General features: G+C 40.5%; 1 protein-coding gene across 3 annotated transcripts in view; it reads right to left on the bottom strand.

Moving 5' to 3' along the window:
* The window catches only part of TP53INP2 (tumor protein p53 inducible nuclear protein 2), a 40908-nt gene extending 31873 nt beyond the window's left edge, over positions 1-9035 (bottom strand). For 2 of the 3 annotated variants that reach the window (XM_015816998.1, XM_015816999.1), the window contains exon 1: positions 4902-5270. The gene's annotated coding sequence lies outside the window, so the exon portion shown is untranslated. Of the gene's footprint in view, positions 1-4901; positions 5271-8931 lie in introns of those variants that run through there. The other variant, XM_029284337.1, reaches the window with a different exon arrangement.
* Positions 9036-16533: the final 7498 nt, after the last annotated feature.

Consider the following 16533-nt stretch of genomic DNA (forward strand, 5'->3'; position numbering starts at 1 on the left):
TAATGTTTATACTTTTATTTTATTTTACAAGTGGTTTAATTTAACATAGCATTATTGGTTCATCTTTTAGACATCTTGGCATCATATGTAATCATGTGCTATAAAAACAGATAGCAGCCAGATCAGATGAACACTATAGAGCAGAGGTGTCAAACTTGCAACGTCCTGTGACGTGTCGCAACGTATCGTGACTTTTTTTTCCATTGCCAGCAATAGGGTTGGTGCTGTTTCGCCATGACATATCCGGCCCATGGGCCGGCAGTTTGACACCCCTGCTATAGAGCTTATGATGCTTGGTATATATGTTGAAACTGTTGACATTTCAGCAAAACTTGGACTATTTGAATGTGGCTGCATTTTAGAAATTACATTTCAGACTTTCCCAACCTGTTATCTTCCAGATGTGCTAGAATTTGACTCCTGTAATTCTCAGCCAGAATATCAAAATCAAAAACATCTGGAATGTACCAAGTTGGGAAATGCTGCTTGATTATTTAATCAATGCAGAGATGAAAACAAATTCTTCCAGTTCAGGAATGCATTCCTACTGATTAAATAATATTCAGTGTAACAATGACATCTCAAAATAAATACACCTGTTCCCCTGCCTTCCTCTCACACAGAGAAAGAATCATGGTTTGAGGCCTAGTGCTGTTTAAATGTAAAATAACTTTTTAAATTCCTGATCAAGATAAGAAAGACATAGTGGCAGTGTATGATTAGGAAATGCCCATGGAAATCTCAGACACTGAAAGGGCTGAGGAATAAGATGTTCAGTGGAATAGGATTTTAGAGTCATAGCTATTTCTATTATGTGCCATTGAAAGTATGCCCTCGGACCTGAGGGCCTTTCTGGTAGCTCTGGCGGCCCTCTAAGAACTGGGCCAGCGGCCCCTGCGGCCCTCTTGGACCTGAGGGCCTTTAAGAACTGGGCCAGCGGCCCTCTTGGACCCTGGGCCCCTGCGGCCCTCTTGGACCCTGGGCCCCTGCGGCCCTCTTGGACCTGAGGCCCTTTAAGAACTGGGCCAGTGGCCCTGATGGTCCTCCCAATGGCCCCGGCGGCTCTGGCGACCTCAACGGCCCTTCCAACGGCCTCGGCCAGGTGAGGACTTGGGGCTTGGTTTCGGACTTGGCCCGCCCTGGCCTAGAGGATTGGGTTCTGGAGGACTTAAGGACTATCCCCTGAGGTCAGACTTTTTGTTCCCTGGCTTCGGTCAGAAGACCTGAGATCCACCAATAATTCATCCCCCCTCTGTGCCATGGACTCCCTGCATCGGACCTATGTATTCTAGGACGGTCCTGCTGGCCCTGCGCGACTCACCCCTCGTGCAGGCCTGGCCCAGCAACATTCCTAGGGCCTACCTCGAGGACGGGACGTGGAACCCCGAGAGGCGGCATGCAGGGGCCAGGGACAAAAAATTGTTGAAATTATGTAAATTGAGAAGGTTTTTACAGGGGTGTTTTAACAAATTTTTAGGGGGAANTAATGTTTATACTTTTATTTTATTTTACAAGTGGTTTAATTTAACATAGCATTATTGGTTCATCTTTTAGACATCTTGGCATCATATGTAATCATGTGCTATAAAAACAGATAGCAGCCAGATCAGATGAACACTATAGAGCAGAGGTGTCAAACTTGCAACGTCCTGTGACGTGTCGCAACGTATCGTGACTTTTTTTCCATTGCCAGCAATAGGGTTGGTGCTGTTTCGCCATGACATATCCGGCCCATGGGCCGGCAGTTTGACACCCCTGCTATAGAGCTTATGATGCTTGGTATATATGGTGAAACTGTTGACATTTCGGCAAAACCTGGACTATTTGAATGTGGCTGCATTTTAGAAATTACATTTCAGACTTTCCCAACCTGTTATCTTCCAGATGTGCTAGAATTTGACTCCTGTAATTCTCAGCCAGAATATCAAAATCAAAAACATCTGGAATGTACCAAGTTGGGAAATACTGCTTGATTATTTAATCAATGCAGAGATGAAAACAAATTCTTCCAGTTCAGGAATGCATTCCTACTGATTAAATAATATTCAGTGTAACAATGACATCTCAAAATAAATACACCTGTTCCCCTGCCTTCCTCTCACACAGAGAAAGAATCATGGTTTGAGGCCTAGTGCTGTTTAAATGTAAAATAACTTTTTAAATTCCTGATCAAGATAAGAAAGACATAGTGGCAGTGTATGATTAGGGAATGCCCATGGAAATCTCAGACACTGAAAGGGCTGAGGAATAAGACGTTCAGTGGAATAGGATTTTAGAGTCATAGCTATTTCTATTATGTGCCATTGAAAGTTACGGTTTATTATCTTGTATTCATTAAAAGAATAAGTCTCGTCCAATCAAATATCAAAATATTTCACATTCACACACACACACACATATTTAAAGTTTAATGGGTGAATGGTACTGAACAGTACCTGTCCGTTGAAATAATTTTCTTAAGATAAAGTCGATTCAACCTTCCTGTGTGTATCCCGTACGTCTTCGTATTATTGCATTTTGATATTGTGGCAATGTCACATTTTAAAACAGCCATAATTATACCCAAATTTCCATACCTACACACCCCTTCCGTTAGCTTTCTGAAAATCCCACATTTGCAGATTCCCATTTTAGTATCACATCTAAGATTTGACTTGCCAGCCACTATCATTAAATCGTGCTTGCTAAAATATGAAATCAAATATGAACTACCCTGCAAAACTATCCGTAATGAAGATAAGTTGATTTTGATGTCAATCCTCCTCAGCCTTTCACTTGTGTTTTACTTGATACCACTGCCAAACCTCCTTTTCCATCAGTACCAAAAGAAAAAGGTGACATTGCTCCCTTCGCCATCAAATTATCAAAGGCCTGAGCCCAACTCCAGCACTCCAAAACGTGACAGCCCAACTACCCAGGTCAAAAGAGGACAGCTTCAGCATGCGTAGGCGGGGAGCGGGAGGAGGGAGGTTGGAAAGGGCTGGCCTTGGTGACGTCACAATGTCATATGCAAATTATGAGAACGTCAACCCGGGCTTTTAGTCCCAGGCAGCCAATAGCAACAGAAACCAGTTTTTTAATCTTGATCCGTTGACGAAGAAGCGAATAACAAAAGAGGCAGCAAGAGAAGACAACGGAGATGTGAAGAAGAGGAGAAATCGCAGTGAAATTAACGAAATTAAGTGTTCTTTTTTTTTTCCTTCGGAATCGGATCTGGAAAGTTGTCATTTAACACGATTGCTCCCCTTCTCTCTTCCCCCCCCCCCCAGCTCCGTTTCGTCTTTAAAGAGAAAAGACACCCATCCTGCTTCATTGTATCTGACGTAGTGGGCTTTAATTCAGAAGCTGATGTCACTCAACAGTCAAGTCCTTTAAGAAAACGCAAGGCCCTGCCCGGTCTTACCCAAACGCTCCTTGCCAGGGAGATCAATGTTCAGATAAGGAAGGAGTTCCAGATTCCTTTCTTTCCAGCTCTCCACCTCACCAGAATCTATTCAAGGACACGCCTGAACCAGGTTTATACTGTACTTCTAAACCCAGATCAGTCCCCTTCGCCTAGCCCAGGGGTAGGCAACCTTGGCTCTTTTATGACTCGTGGACTTCAACTCCCAGAATTCCTGAGCCAGCTATGCTGGCTCAGGAATTCTGGGAGTTGAAGTCCACGAGTCATAAAAGAGCCAAGGTTGCCTACCCCTGGCCTAGCCCCACAAAGGGTGAAATCGCCAGCGAAGCAAAACAAACGGAAGGAAGAGACCGAGCAACCGGGCCAACAGCCGCGCTACATCTAGCTGGGCATCAGCTGTAGGAACCCACCCACCCCACAACCCCACACAGCCAGAGCGAGCCGGCCGGGTTGCGGTGCGTAATCCTTCCCTGGCAGAGCTACGGTAACCTGGCGCTCAAGGCTACAACTGAAGTCCCCGCTCTGATCTGCAGCTAATTACGAGGAACCTTTTCCAACCCGCCAGCGGCTGCTATGGCCTCAGTGAGAGGGAGAAGCGAACCTCCGCACCCACAAGGCAAAGGATGTTTTCGTCTTCCCTTCCTCCTCCCCACATCTTTCCTTCGTCTCTCCCTGGATTAAATTAGTCCTTTCTGCGGGTCGGCTGCGTCTCTTCCCGACGGTTCCCAAAGAAAGTCAAGACAAAAGGCTCTTTTTTGCACCGTCGGTCGAGGAAGCCAAGTCCACGGCTCAAATCCCGAGCTCCTCGCGGGCGCCTTCTGACATTTTTGTTCCGACAGCCCTTTTGTTTAATACCGATTCCTTTCCCGAATGAACTAAACAATATTCATTACGAATAGTTATGAAGCGGGTTTTTTTTTACAGCGCACCTGTTTTTAAACCTGGGATGTCCTCGTCTCATAAATCTTACACTAATATGATATACGCACACACACACACACACAGCAGTTTTCATCTGCAAGTGGTTTAAAGTAAACAAGATACCACCAATCGCCCCCCCCCCCCGCGCGCCATACCAAGCGAGTCTGGTTTCTCAACTCAAAACAAAGATCTTGGTCTATTCTGCTACCGCCAAATAAGGCTGCTTTGGTCTCTGCCTGCTAACCAGAAGATGAAACCACAACGCGTCCATAACAACATACCAAGAAATCAACGAAGCACCAAGGCTCACAGATGTACTGCCAAATGTAAAGGAGAATTAAAAAAATGTCCCTTCAGAAAGAAAATCGGCATCAAAACTGAATGCCATAAGCTACTGCAAAAAAGAAAATATGCAGTAGAGTACTGAATCAAAGAAATAGAAAACAAAGAAACAAAGACACGAGCAACATCTACCCTCTACAGCATACAATATCTACCGCAGGTGGTTTCTTTCCCACAAAGAGAGGGTACTCAAGTTTAAAAATAAACTGTCGGAGAGAGGGAGAACATCACTTACCTTCACTTGCCTTTTAATGTCATCAACTGTTTTGTAAATCACGCCACAAGCACACACATATAAAAACCCTACAAGTTTTTTTTTTTTTAAAGCACCAGCTTTAGGCGAAGTCTGTGAGGTAGTTTTAATTGAAATCAACAACTAAGGCTCATAATAGAACTGAGGGCTGTTTTTTTTAAAAGACACCCCACCAAAAAAACATATGCAAGAAAAGGAGATGGTTGCGGTGGTAATGTCAATTGTGTCTCTGATCTTCCCAGAAGATATGCAACACTGCAAAATGCATGCAGATGCCCTTACATCCGGACGCTCTCCCTCCCCAAATGTAGTTTTCGTATTATTATTTTTCGGTTATTGCTGAATCCCCAGTTGATCTTGGCTCAGAAATTGGAACGTTCAAACAGCTGATTCTGGCGTCACAAAGGAGCCCGCCCGCCGCCGGAATGGTAACCGCTCTCAGCAGCCAATAAGAGGCGGCCAACGGCTGGAAGGCGGGCCTTTTTGTGCCTCGGTGGGGGGAGTTTCGAGGCTCCACGTGAGTGTTGAGACCCGTGGTGGAAAGAAGGGCTGGGCTTGCGACGCGGTGGTAGAGGTAAGTCTTTAATGCAAAATAGATCCGTGTAGTCAATTCGTCCGAGGGATCTGCTGAGGGAGGCGGGACGAAGAACGAAAATAGGGGGCACCCCTCTCATGGGATCGCTTTAGAGTCCGATGAAATAAAGAACTTTTTCTGTATCTGCCCCCTCGCCTCTTGAGTTAGTGAGGATCTAAAAAAGCTGCTCAGTTCGCGTTCAGATTTCCAAGGAATCGCCTTGTTAAAAAAACAAAAACATAGACCCGTGGAAGTGATATTCGTAAGGACGCTCAGAAATCACGTTATGTTACCTAATGTTTGGCTGCCACCATACACGAATTCGCAGTAAATGTTGCGCTTGTTTTGCATAAGAATTGTGTGGTTACATATCCTGCATTTCCTTCCCATTCTTAGACACTGTCATTGGTTTTTGTTTCCCTTTTTCTCCAGACGTCTGTGCCAAATGAGATGAAGTTTTGTCCATTTTGAAGTAGGCCCTTGTTTTAAAAAGTTTATGGTAAAGTATGCTTTATTTTAGATCTTTCTCTTTTTACATAAGAAGAATGGCATTCAATTGAAACATAAGCAAGTTTTTTACAGTTTCATTTTAATCAATCAATCTTTAATTATGGTCACAGACCAGAATACAGTTTTAGTTTAAAGATGGCAACCCCATCAAATTAAATAGAAACAAAGGTATTTATACTAATGCTGAGGGACACTATGCAAATGCGTACTGTGTGTACCTATGAAAATGTGTGAGAAGCACTGTGGAGTGGCTTCTCTTTCCAAAACCTTCGGATAAGCAGATACTTTTAAAAGAACTTGTAACATAACCTGGTACCTTTCACTGTGCTGCTAGATGGTGATGTTAAAATTTATATAAGCTATTGTAGGACACTAGGTTAGGTAAGGCTACTGTAACAATATTTAAAAAGGAAGCCAAAGCTTTAGTTCCAACAATGAATTAATTCTGCTTTCATCTATATCTTTTGAACATATCAGATAAGATAATAGGAAATAGAATTATATAACTCTGCATTATAATCTTACATCATATCACTAAGATATGGAGATGCTATATTTGTTTAAAAACCTCTCTCGAGGCATTTTTAAGGACATGTTTACACTCTTGCCTTCTTGACTCCTAAGTCTATCCGAAGGAGCTCAGAGCTGACCTTTGGCCATCTGTACTTCTGATGATTTCAAAACACAGAAGAAGCAGAAAACACCCCAGGCTAGCCAGTACTGTTTCTTGCATCAGTGTGTGCCTTCAAAAAATGTTTTACTATTAATACTTCGACAGAATGACTTCTAAAGTAACAACAATAAAAAAAAACAACCCAACCCTCCCAAACCCAAACTCATACAAAATGGAAAGAGAAGAAATTGCTAATATACCTGTCCCCATCATGCTTTCTGTTGAAGTTGCACGCTTTTGTTCGGTTGATTGTAAAAATAACAAAAATGACCATTAGCAAGAATAGAAGCAACAAGCTGCCCAGAGATCTTTCTGCATTTAACAGATTCTGTAAGCTAGGATAGTGAATAACAGCTTGGTATATGCTACTGCAGCAATTGGTAGAAGGGAGAGACCTTCATGAATAGAATCTGAAGGAACAAAGATGCTGCTTTGACTCTGGGAGGCAAAGGAGGGAAGAATTCCCAGTGGTACTCGTGAACTTCTGTTTACATGTCATCCACGTAATACACCTCCATACCCATGCTTGAAATTTTGTCTCAGTTTTCCCTGTACTTAATAATCGAGGGGTGTTTTGTGTTGTGGAATTCTTCAAAGATCAAGCATTGCCAAATGCATTTTTCTTTCTGTATGGTGATCTTTCTGTTAGATGAGCCTTAAGGTCCTCACCTCCACTCCATGGTCCAACAGGTTTCACAGCTTTGCAAATCTTCGACTTTATTTGCATTGTGCAGTGGTAAATTGTAAATCTCTCTTATTTCTCCTCATCACCTCTTCCCACAAAATGAGACATGATGTACTTCAAAATATTAATGATCATGCGAACAAATCATGCCCCAAACATTTGCTTATAACCTGCTCTTTAAAAGGGCTGGAGGTGACCAGCAGACTTATTGCGACATGTTTAGATAAAGTGACTTCTATTTCACAAGTCATTTAACCTTTGAGGTGCCTAAGAGTCTCTTTATTGCTTTTGTTGTAGCAAATTATTCTAGCTGCCTGTGTCCAAATGTTGGGAACTGCCCTGTCTGGTGAAGTCGGGTTCTTATCATAATCATACTGAATATGTTTCAATTGAGGAGCCACGAAATAAAGGAAGAGCTAAAAAAAATTCAGTTGTTGGCTAAAATTATAGTATAAGAATTACTAAATGAATAAATTGCCATGTCACAGAGACTAAAAATCTTCTCCCACTTGCATTAACTACAGCACAAAAATGCCCTTGGCAACAGTTTTTTTTTCTGTTATGTCCTCATAACATGGCCTTCATCTTATTCTCAGCCCATAAATGAGATGGCCTTCGCTTGTCCTTAGATGTACCAGATTAATATTTTCCTTCTTCTTCCAGTGCTCTCCAAGGGCAGTAGACAATCCGAACCAGTGGAAATAAAACCTCTCTCCAGCCCACTGACTTTACTAAACCTCGTCGTCGTCTACCCTTGACCGTTATCCTTGTCTATTACAATACGCCCGTCGAAAATTACAGACGAATTCCTACTCACCTATCATGAAGTTGAGTCGTCACCCCTTTCCTAGACACTTCCCCTTTTCTAACGATGACTTCTTGACAATCCAGCTGTGTAAATCTGAACCTTCTTTTTAGACTTGTTTTTCTTGTACTGTGTAGTGTGGGGTAAACTACATTTAGAACTCAAGTAGATGACCTATGACCAATTGGGCCATCCTTTCAGGGATATTTCCTTATTTAATAAAGAAGCAGAATAATCAGTGGGAGTGGGAGTGACTTTTGACTTCCTGCTGGCTTTCCCAATGACTGCCTGTGGGAAGCTGGCAGTCAGCATTGGACATCAAGATCATATGACTATAGCTGACCCCAGCTTACTGCAATGGCCACACGTTCACAGATACAACTGTTCTGGGAGTAATGGATCCTGGATTTTGGACCCATTATTTAAATTAGCTCATTTCTCTTGGTAAGAACTGATGGTTCCATTTAGCCGGCAGGGACCAATAATGGCATCTCATCAGGATCTGAGTTTCCCACCTGAGGTTTCTGCTGAGATGATTCTACAGTGATTTCATAGCTGCATGAGATTTGTTTAAAACATTGCTTCTTGCCTACTCTGACTAGTACAGAATGAGTTGGGAAGAAATAGAAACAAGAACAGGCAGATTATACAGGAAAGGAGCATTAGGAAAGCAGCAGGAATATATATCTTCCAAAATCAGCACACTAGTCTCTTTTTGAGTCATCAGTGATTGTTGTGACACTTTTCCATTTATGCAAAGCTTACCTGAGCTATATTGTGCTCCCAACCGATTTTATTTCTGTGATTGGTTGTTCCTGGAATTCCCTTGGATGGCAGCTGTGGAACCTTCAAAACAAAGCAGATAAAAAGAAATATTCAAAACGTTGTGAGATAGTGAAACATTATGAGATGTCAAAATATTAAAAAACAAGATCTTACATAATTTTACATAATTTTAGGATAAATGCCCAAATCTCACTACATTACAGGAAAAACACATGAGATTTTGGCATTCAATTGGATTGAGATGGACAGCTGTAGAAATTGAATGAATGAATTAATAAATAAATGAAAATAAAAAGTTCTGAAATTGTGAAAGATTATGCAAATTTGACACATTTATAAGGTTTGACCTATTCTGAAGGACTCTTGCACAAGTTTGGGCAATGATGAAAAATCTATAATTCCTACTATACTACATAACCTGAAATGTGTACCCCAACTTCTGATATACCAGTGCAGTGTCCTGCAATGTAACTTTTAATATTATATGTTTTATAACATAAACCAGGAGACTCTGAGTTCTAGTCCTGCCTTAACCATGGAAGCTGGCTGGGTGACTTTGGACCGGTCACTCACTTTCAGCTCAACGTACCTCACAGAGTTGTTGTGGGCAAAACAGAAGAAGGAAGGAATATTAGATATGTTTGTTGCCTTGAGTTGTTTATAAAAATAATAAAGGCTGGATAAAAATAAATACTGTAAAATAAATAAATATTAAAAATAAAAATATTACCATTGCAAATACGTTTGTTTCAACAGTCAGGAGTTTTTTGTCCTCCATTTCTCAAAGAATTGGTCAACTTTTCTTTAAAACAATGAAAAGGATTTTATTGGCACGCTAAGGATGTTGAATAGCAGGCTTGCAGACATACAAAGACCTGACTGAGCAGGTCTTAGGGTTACCATATCAGAGTGGCAAAAATATAAAGAACTCCTAAATGTCAGGAAAGAGTTTAAAACATGCTAACGTTCTACTTCCATCTAGTGACATCTAATTTTTGCAGCCCAGTTATAGCATCCCCAGCCTCGATAAACATTGCAAAGCAAGAACTAAGTTTTTGTAGAAAATGAGAAGTTATATGTCAGATTAAAAGACGTCATAATTGAAAAGACTTGAATATGTGTTGTACTATAGGGAGGTTTGTAGCGCTTCCGGCCACCAGTAATCAAAAACTATATGCAATTATTTCTTCTTCATTGTATTAAAGATGTTTCTTCAGATGCCAGAAATTAAACCATGCCCTAAATCTGTCCCCTTCCATATTTTAACAGCATTTTTACCAACCCTCATATTCAAAAGTAGCCACTAGAATTCTGGAGGCCTGAAAAACAGATCTTTAGTCTTAGCAGTTCATGTCTGTTTAGAAGAGAAGATTCTAATAATATCTGGAGATAGCTGGAGACGGGTGTAACAGTTGCTGCCCAAAACCTGTTCGTTTGTTTGTACATAATTTAGAGTGTTGCTTTGAGCATTGTACCATGGCAACTTAATGTAGAATGAGGCTTCCCGTAACCACATCTATTTCTCAGACTCTGCATGCTCACAAAGACAAATACTCTATCCTTGATTTCACTTTATATGTGCGTTTTCTGACCTTCATGTACAGCCAAAGTGCATAACTTTTTCCATGCAAAGGGATATTCTTAGCCTTTGAGCATTGGTTGAGGCTCATAATCCCAAAAATGGTAGGTGATTGGTAGGTGCGATCACAATAACATCTAAAAATCATTTTACACCTTTCATCACCATGTTTTTCTGCATTGGCTAAATTAGTCTAGAAACTGGTTAGGTTTCATTTTCTCCAAATCAATTCATTATAATTTTAAAAATCTTTTCTCTTGCCCTTTAGGAAGCTTTTTATACATTCAACCTAGCCTGCCTTCCTTCCTTCCTTCCTTCCTTCCTTCCTTCCTTCCTTCCTTCCTTCCTTCCTTCCTTCCTTCCTTCCTTCCTTGCCTGCCTGCCTGCCTGCCTGCCTGCCTTGCTGACTTTTATCAGGATTGGCTGCTCAATCTGTTGTCCAGGAAATTATTGTTGATGGCCCCAGGTTTGCTATTTTTTGTAAAGCATAAACCAGCATTTTGACCTCTTTATATAGAAGAGTGGTTGTTTTGAAATAGGATATATTGCCACATTAAGAATCAGTAAGAAAAACTGATTATCTGTGGTGCCTGGCCTCATTTCAGAAGCCCCTCAAAGTGATAAATTAAGATTTCTAGGAAAAACTAAAGGTATTTGGATCATACTAAGCCATGATTTGTGCTTCATATTAATTTTGTGGGTTTTGAACCCAGTTATTTGTAAACTACAGGTTGTTGTTTATTTTGCTGTGCAAATGCAGTCAATTGTGATTTATTCAACAAATTATAATAAAGCAAATTTCAGCTTTCTGATTTTCCCCCTTTTTCTAGAGATGTAGAAAAAAGTCATAGAGATGTCAGCAGTAGGTGAGGCCAAGGCACACGTACAATTTGCAGATTGATTTCATACACCTCTTTAGATGCAGATCTGCCATCAACAGACATACAGTGCAATGGGCTTTAAATCCACTGTTGTGCCTATTCCCCCATTATGGACAGCTCTGCCGATCAACACTGCAATATTAAGTTTTTAGTATGACTTTAGGATTTTGTGACAAACATCTGTTAAGATCATTACCTACAGAGATTTCAGAGAAATAACATGTTCAAGTTAACTTAAGGACAAGTCTACATTTAACAACCTAATAGAGTTAAGGTTATATTGCTCTAGTGGAGATAACTAAGAATGGAAAAAATGTTTATTTCAGTCATTTATAAGTGCTAAATTTCAGCAAAAATACCCACGTTTAATCTATTCAGCTAGGGGTTCTTTGCCTAGGAACGTGCTCATTATTGCACCTTCCTAATTGGGTTATTGTGAACATTATGTGTGTTTGTATATGTGTGTGAGAGAGAAAGGAAGAATTCTGTGTGTGACTCCAAACTCTTTTGGAAGAAAGGTATGGGGGAAAATGTAATTATGTGAGCTAATACACTAACATTTCTAAAGTGCAATCTGTCTATATGTCTGGATATTAGTAGTGATACCAATAATTGAGCCACAAATTCAGGAATATATACATATATATGTGAAGCAGTTTTATTACTTGGAGAAGCAAAGCTAATAGCTGCTTTTGGCTGCCTTCTCTTTAAAGGAGATACAGCAGCACATTTGGTCAGAATGCAGCTTGCCTCCAAGGTGTATTCACTTTGATATCACTTGTATTATTATCCTGACCACTGAGTCATCTCTACAGTATTATGATCTCATTGTGCATTTTGTCTTTTTGCAGTTCAGTGTTAAAAATCTTCTGCACACAAACTTGAATTTCGCACGGATGGAATTTTTCTCCCACCATTAGTGACACCAATCACATGCTTGTTAAGGGCTTGGCTCAGAACCTACCCTGGTTTGATGTGCTATCAATCATTTTGTAGCCATCCACAGCACACGTTCAAATCACTCTATTAATAGTGCATTGGCAAAAATAGTAGGCGTTGACATGCTGACACACATAGCTTTTGGGGGGGGGGAGATGGAAAAAAGACTCCTGCCTGGGTTACTCTGAATGAGAAAACTCATTATGATAATATTTATTTCTGTGCAGCAAATAATAGCCCAAATTAAGATTAACCTGCAAAAAAAGAGGTAGGTAGTTTACTGAAGAAATGAAGTTTGCAACTGCAGTTCTTTTCATCAATATTATGTGTACATTCTATATACAATAAAAGCATACACATAAAAATGCATATGTACAAACACATTGCGGAGCAAGTGATTATTTTAAGAATCAAACTCTTATTTCAGTATTGTTTGTTAATGTGCACCGCAATTTCTATTCAGGTGTTTAAGATTGACCAACATTAGAAAAAAAGGTATTTTTACATTGTTTTCCTTTATCTTTATAATAAAATAAAACAAAGTGAAAAAACATAGTGATATAAAAAAAACCCAGTACAACATCAATAGCAAAAAGCCCATGCTACAGGCTAGAGAAGGATTTTTTTAAAAAAATGCAGGAAAAAGCTAATTGCAAAGCCGTTACGTATCATTTGCAAGAAAACTGCTTTCTATGTCCATGTTTTTTCTCTTTATGTTTCCTGATGCTTCTAACAGGTCCAACTTGCTTCACCTGCACAGCATAGTTAGCATGCTGTGTCATCGCTCCCTGATTCTTTAGGATTGTGAGCCTTATTGTTTGGTACCAATACTTCTGAGTCATGCAAATGTGGTTGCAGTGCTGTAAAGCAGGTGGGTAAGTTTTTCTTGTCAGAGTGGCAGAGTTTAGTGCCACTCCCTGCTGCGTCTCCAGTCCCTGCTACCACATGACCTGCACAATCTATTCTGTTGGGCAATGTCACAAGTTCATGCAGCTGAGAAATACAAATACTGTAGTAAAAATACAGTAATTGATGTGACTGTCTTTATTTGTTAAAACATCAAGTTTCATCTACTACAAAATGCCGCCAAAATAATGGGATAGAGTGGATGGCTACGGCAACAGCCAAGCAAATGGAAGATGATCAATATGTGTTTGTGTGTGTGTGTGTGTGTGTGTGTGTGTGTGTGTGAGAGAGAGAGAGAGAGAGAGAGAGAGAGAGAGAGAGAGAGAGTTGAATATAACAAATATGATTATGAAATGAGTTGATGATTTAAAGTAGAAGATAATTTTTCATGACTGAGGTCCCCAATTAACATTTTGGTAGGCTGAGACTCAGAGTGGATAGATTATATCAGGCCTAGAATATTTTTCACTAATTTCCTTAAATTTTATATTGCAGTTTTGTCTGTTTGTCTACCTCAAAATAGTGGACGCAGACTTGAAATTTTCAAAACTTGAACCACTGAATTGTAGAGTAAGAGCTCCTGGTTCAATCATGGCCCTAGAGCCACTAAGATACAAAAGTGTCTTATTCAGAATTCTTAATCAGACACAGTGGGTGAAACTATTCCCAAGTTTTTTTTTCCTAATTTCAGGTGCCCCCTGCTGAAGTAACCCCACACATGGTTTCCAATTCTTCATAGACTGCAGCAGAAACTAATTAAAACTGCTTGAGCAGATACCTAAAATTATAAAAAGAACTCAACTAGACCTGAAGAGCAGTAAAGGAAACAAAGGTTGTGGAAACTGAATGATTTGTGTGTGCATGTGTTTCTTCTTGGTATTTGCATAGTCCCCTAGTTATGATAGTTAGAAAAAGCAAGATGGTCATGTTTGATTACTCAGGGCTTTTGTTTTAATCTGCAATCAAACCATAAATCATTTAATCACACATTAATTGATTAATTACATTATCAATTTTTAATGTCTTGTGTTGTAGTATTTTCTCAGTTGAATCCTTACTGCTAAACAGTAAAGAAACTCAGCATTGTGCACACTATCCCAATTTAAATGAGGATGGGAAAGAGAAATGCAATATCTAAAAAGGCACTTTGAGACTGTACTGGTATAGGGAATGACCTTGGGAACCAGGAGAGCCTTAGACTAGACAACTCTCATACAAAAAGAGTCCACAGAGACAAAGAGGATGTGGGAAGCATTTCAGAGGAGACTCTCACTAGTTTTCCAGAGAGTAAAAGGAAAGGAGAGGAGGAATACTTTCAGATTTGCAAGAGTTTGTTAATGTAATCTTTCAATAAAGGTAGAACTGATATTCATTGTACGTCTTGTCTGGACTACCTTGAAGAGCTAACATCAATCTCGCAAGTCTGAAAGTGTTCCTTAGAACAGGGGTCCCCAACCCCAGGGCCATGGATTGGCACTGGGCCGCGGCACACCAGAAACTGGTTTGCGCAAACCAGTGAAGCCTCATCTGCGGGATGCAAGCAGCATGCGAAACCATGCCCCCTCCGGTCAGTGACAAAAACCTCTCTCCAAGGAACCAGTCCCTGGTGCCCAAAACGTTGGGGGACACTGCCTTAGAATCTCGGTGAGTGGCAATAGTGGCCAGTTTTTTCTGGGATTGGAAGCTAAGCTGGGCTTGGTGAGTGTTTGGATGACATGCTACCAATAATACCAGGGCCGTAGACTACATTAAGAAGCAAAAAAACATCTGAGAAGAAGGCAATAGCAAACAATGACCATGCTGTTGCATGCACACAATCATCAGAAGTCAAGCTTGGTTTGAGGGCAATAGTACTTTTGTTTTATTACATAATATTGCAAAATAAACATAAGGATCTTTCAGTTATGATACCAAGCCGTGGCATGAAAATGTAGGCAGAAAAATGCCTCCTATCCAATATTGCAGTTCACAGTCATCCACTGAAATGAAATACTCACATTGCACACAGATTCTTTCTGGCTTCCTCCAAGTAACAGATTTTACACCAAAGGTGCCATTCATGCTTTTTACCAACGGAAAAGTTGCTTTTATTAAACATTTCCTCAACTCTTATGGCTCCAGTGTTGCACTGAAATTCCAAAGTTTACTCATTTATTTTTTTAAGCATGCCTTTTAATTTGTACAAAGCAGCAGGACACAGGAATACTTTTCTTGATACTGCCAAACAGCACTGAACAGGAAGAAGCTGTCATCTATTTTTGCTTGTTGATGTCCTTGGGTCAGTTACTGGCTAGACAAATATGCTTGTGTAATCCCGTGGTGTGGTGGGGGAGCAGAGAGGTTGCAAATCATTTCAGCAATACTGGAAACCTGGTTGGCTACACATGTCTTGGTTCATATTGCTTTGAACTCTTTTGAGGGGACACGTAAGTCTTCTACTAATCCCTTCAGATACCTAGGTCTGGTGTAGATCTCATCTTTAGTGTTAAATGTTTAACACTAAGGTCTCTGCATTGATTGCAATGATTACCTGAAAGATGATGAGCATAAATCCTTGGCATAAGAATGTTGACAAGCCCAGCCAAATTTTACAAATTTGTGAAAGCTCTAGTGAGATATCAGTGATGGTGACAATTTTCTTAATATTGTTTGTAGGCCTTTTCTTTGGGAGTAGGGTGTATGTGGGGGAGTGTGCAGTCTTGATCCCTGGCAATAAAGAACTGCAATTTTTTTGGCAACATTTTTAGAAGTAGCTGGCCCTTGCTTTCTTCCTAGGGCTGAGAGAGAATGACTGGCACAAAGTTTACCGGCTGTCAGCCCTTCACATTAAATTAAACAAATAAATCAATGCCATGTAGGTCACTACTACTTTTATTGTAAAGCTATAGCAATAGAATCTTGCAAGTCTGAGTGAGCTTCCCTCCTTCCTCCCTTTACCTTCATATGAAACAGGGAGGAACTTGCCTGAAACATTCACTCAAATTGAGTTCTTGTCCCTGACTCTGGTCTCTTTTATCTGACTGCTGCTTTCCTCCTATTCCTCAAGGCCATTCCTTATGCCCTCTATACAGTCTTCAGTACCTTTGACCCAGTGGTGGGATTCAAATATGTGAACAACTGGTTCTCTGCGTGGATGCCGCTTCCGGAAATCCGTTCTGGGCCTGGGCAATAAAAAATTAGCTACCAGTTCTGCTGAACTGGTGCGAACCAGCTGAATTCCACCATTGCTTTGACCATGTTATCCTTCTGGCTCAATTTAGGGGTTGGGAGGGTGAA

Source organism: Protobothrops mucrosquamatus, unplaced genomic scaffold (assembly GCF_001527695.2).
Source record: "Protobothrops mucrosquamatus isolate PMUCROS unplaced genomic scaffold, P.Mucros_1.0 scaffold547, whole genome shotgun sequence".
Lineage (NCBI taxonomy): Eukaryota > Metazoa > Chordata > Lepidosauria > Squamata > Viperidae > Protobothrops > Protobothrops mucrosquamatus.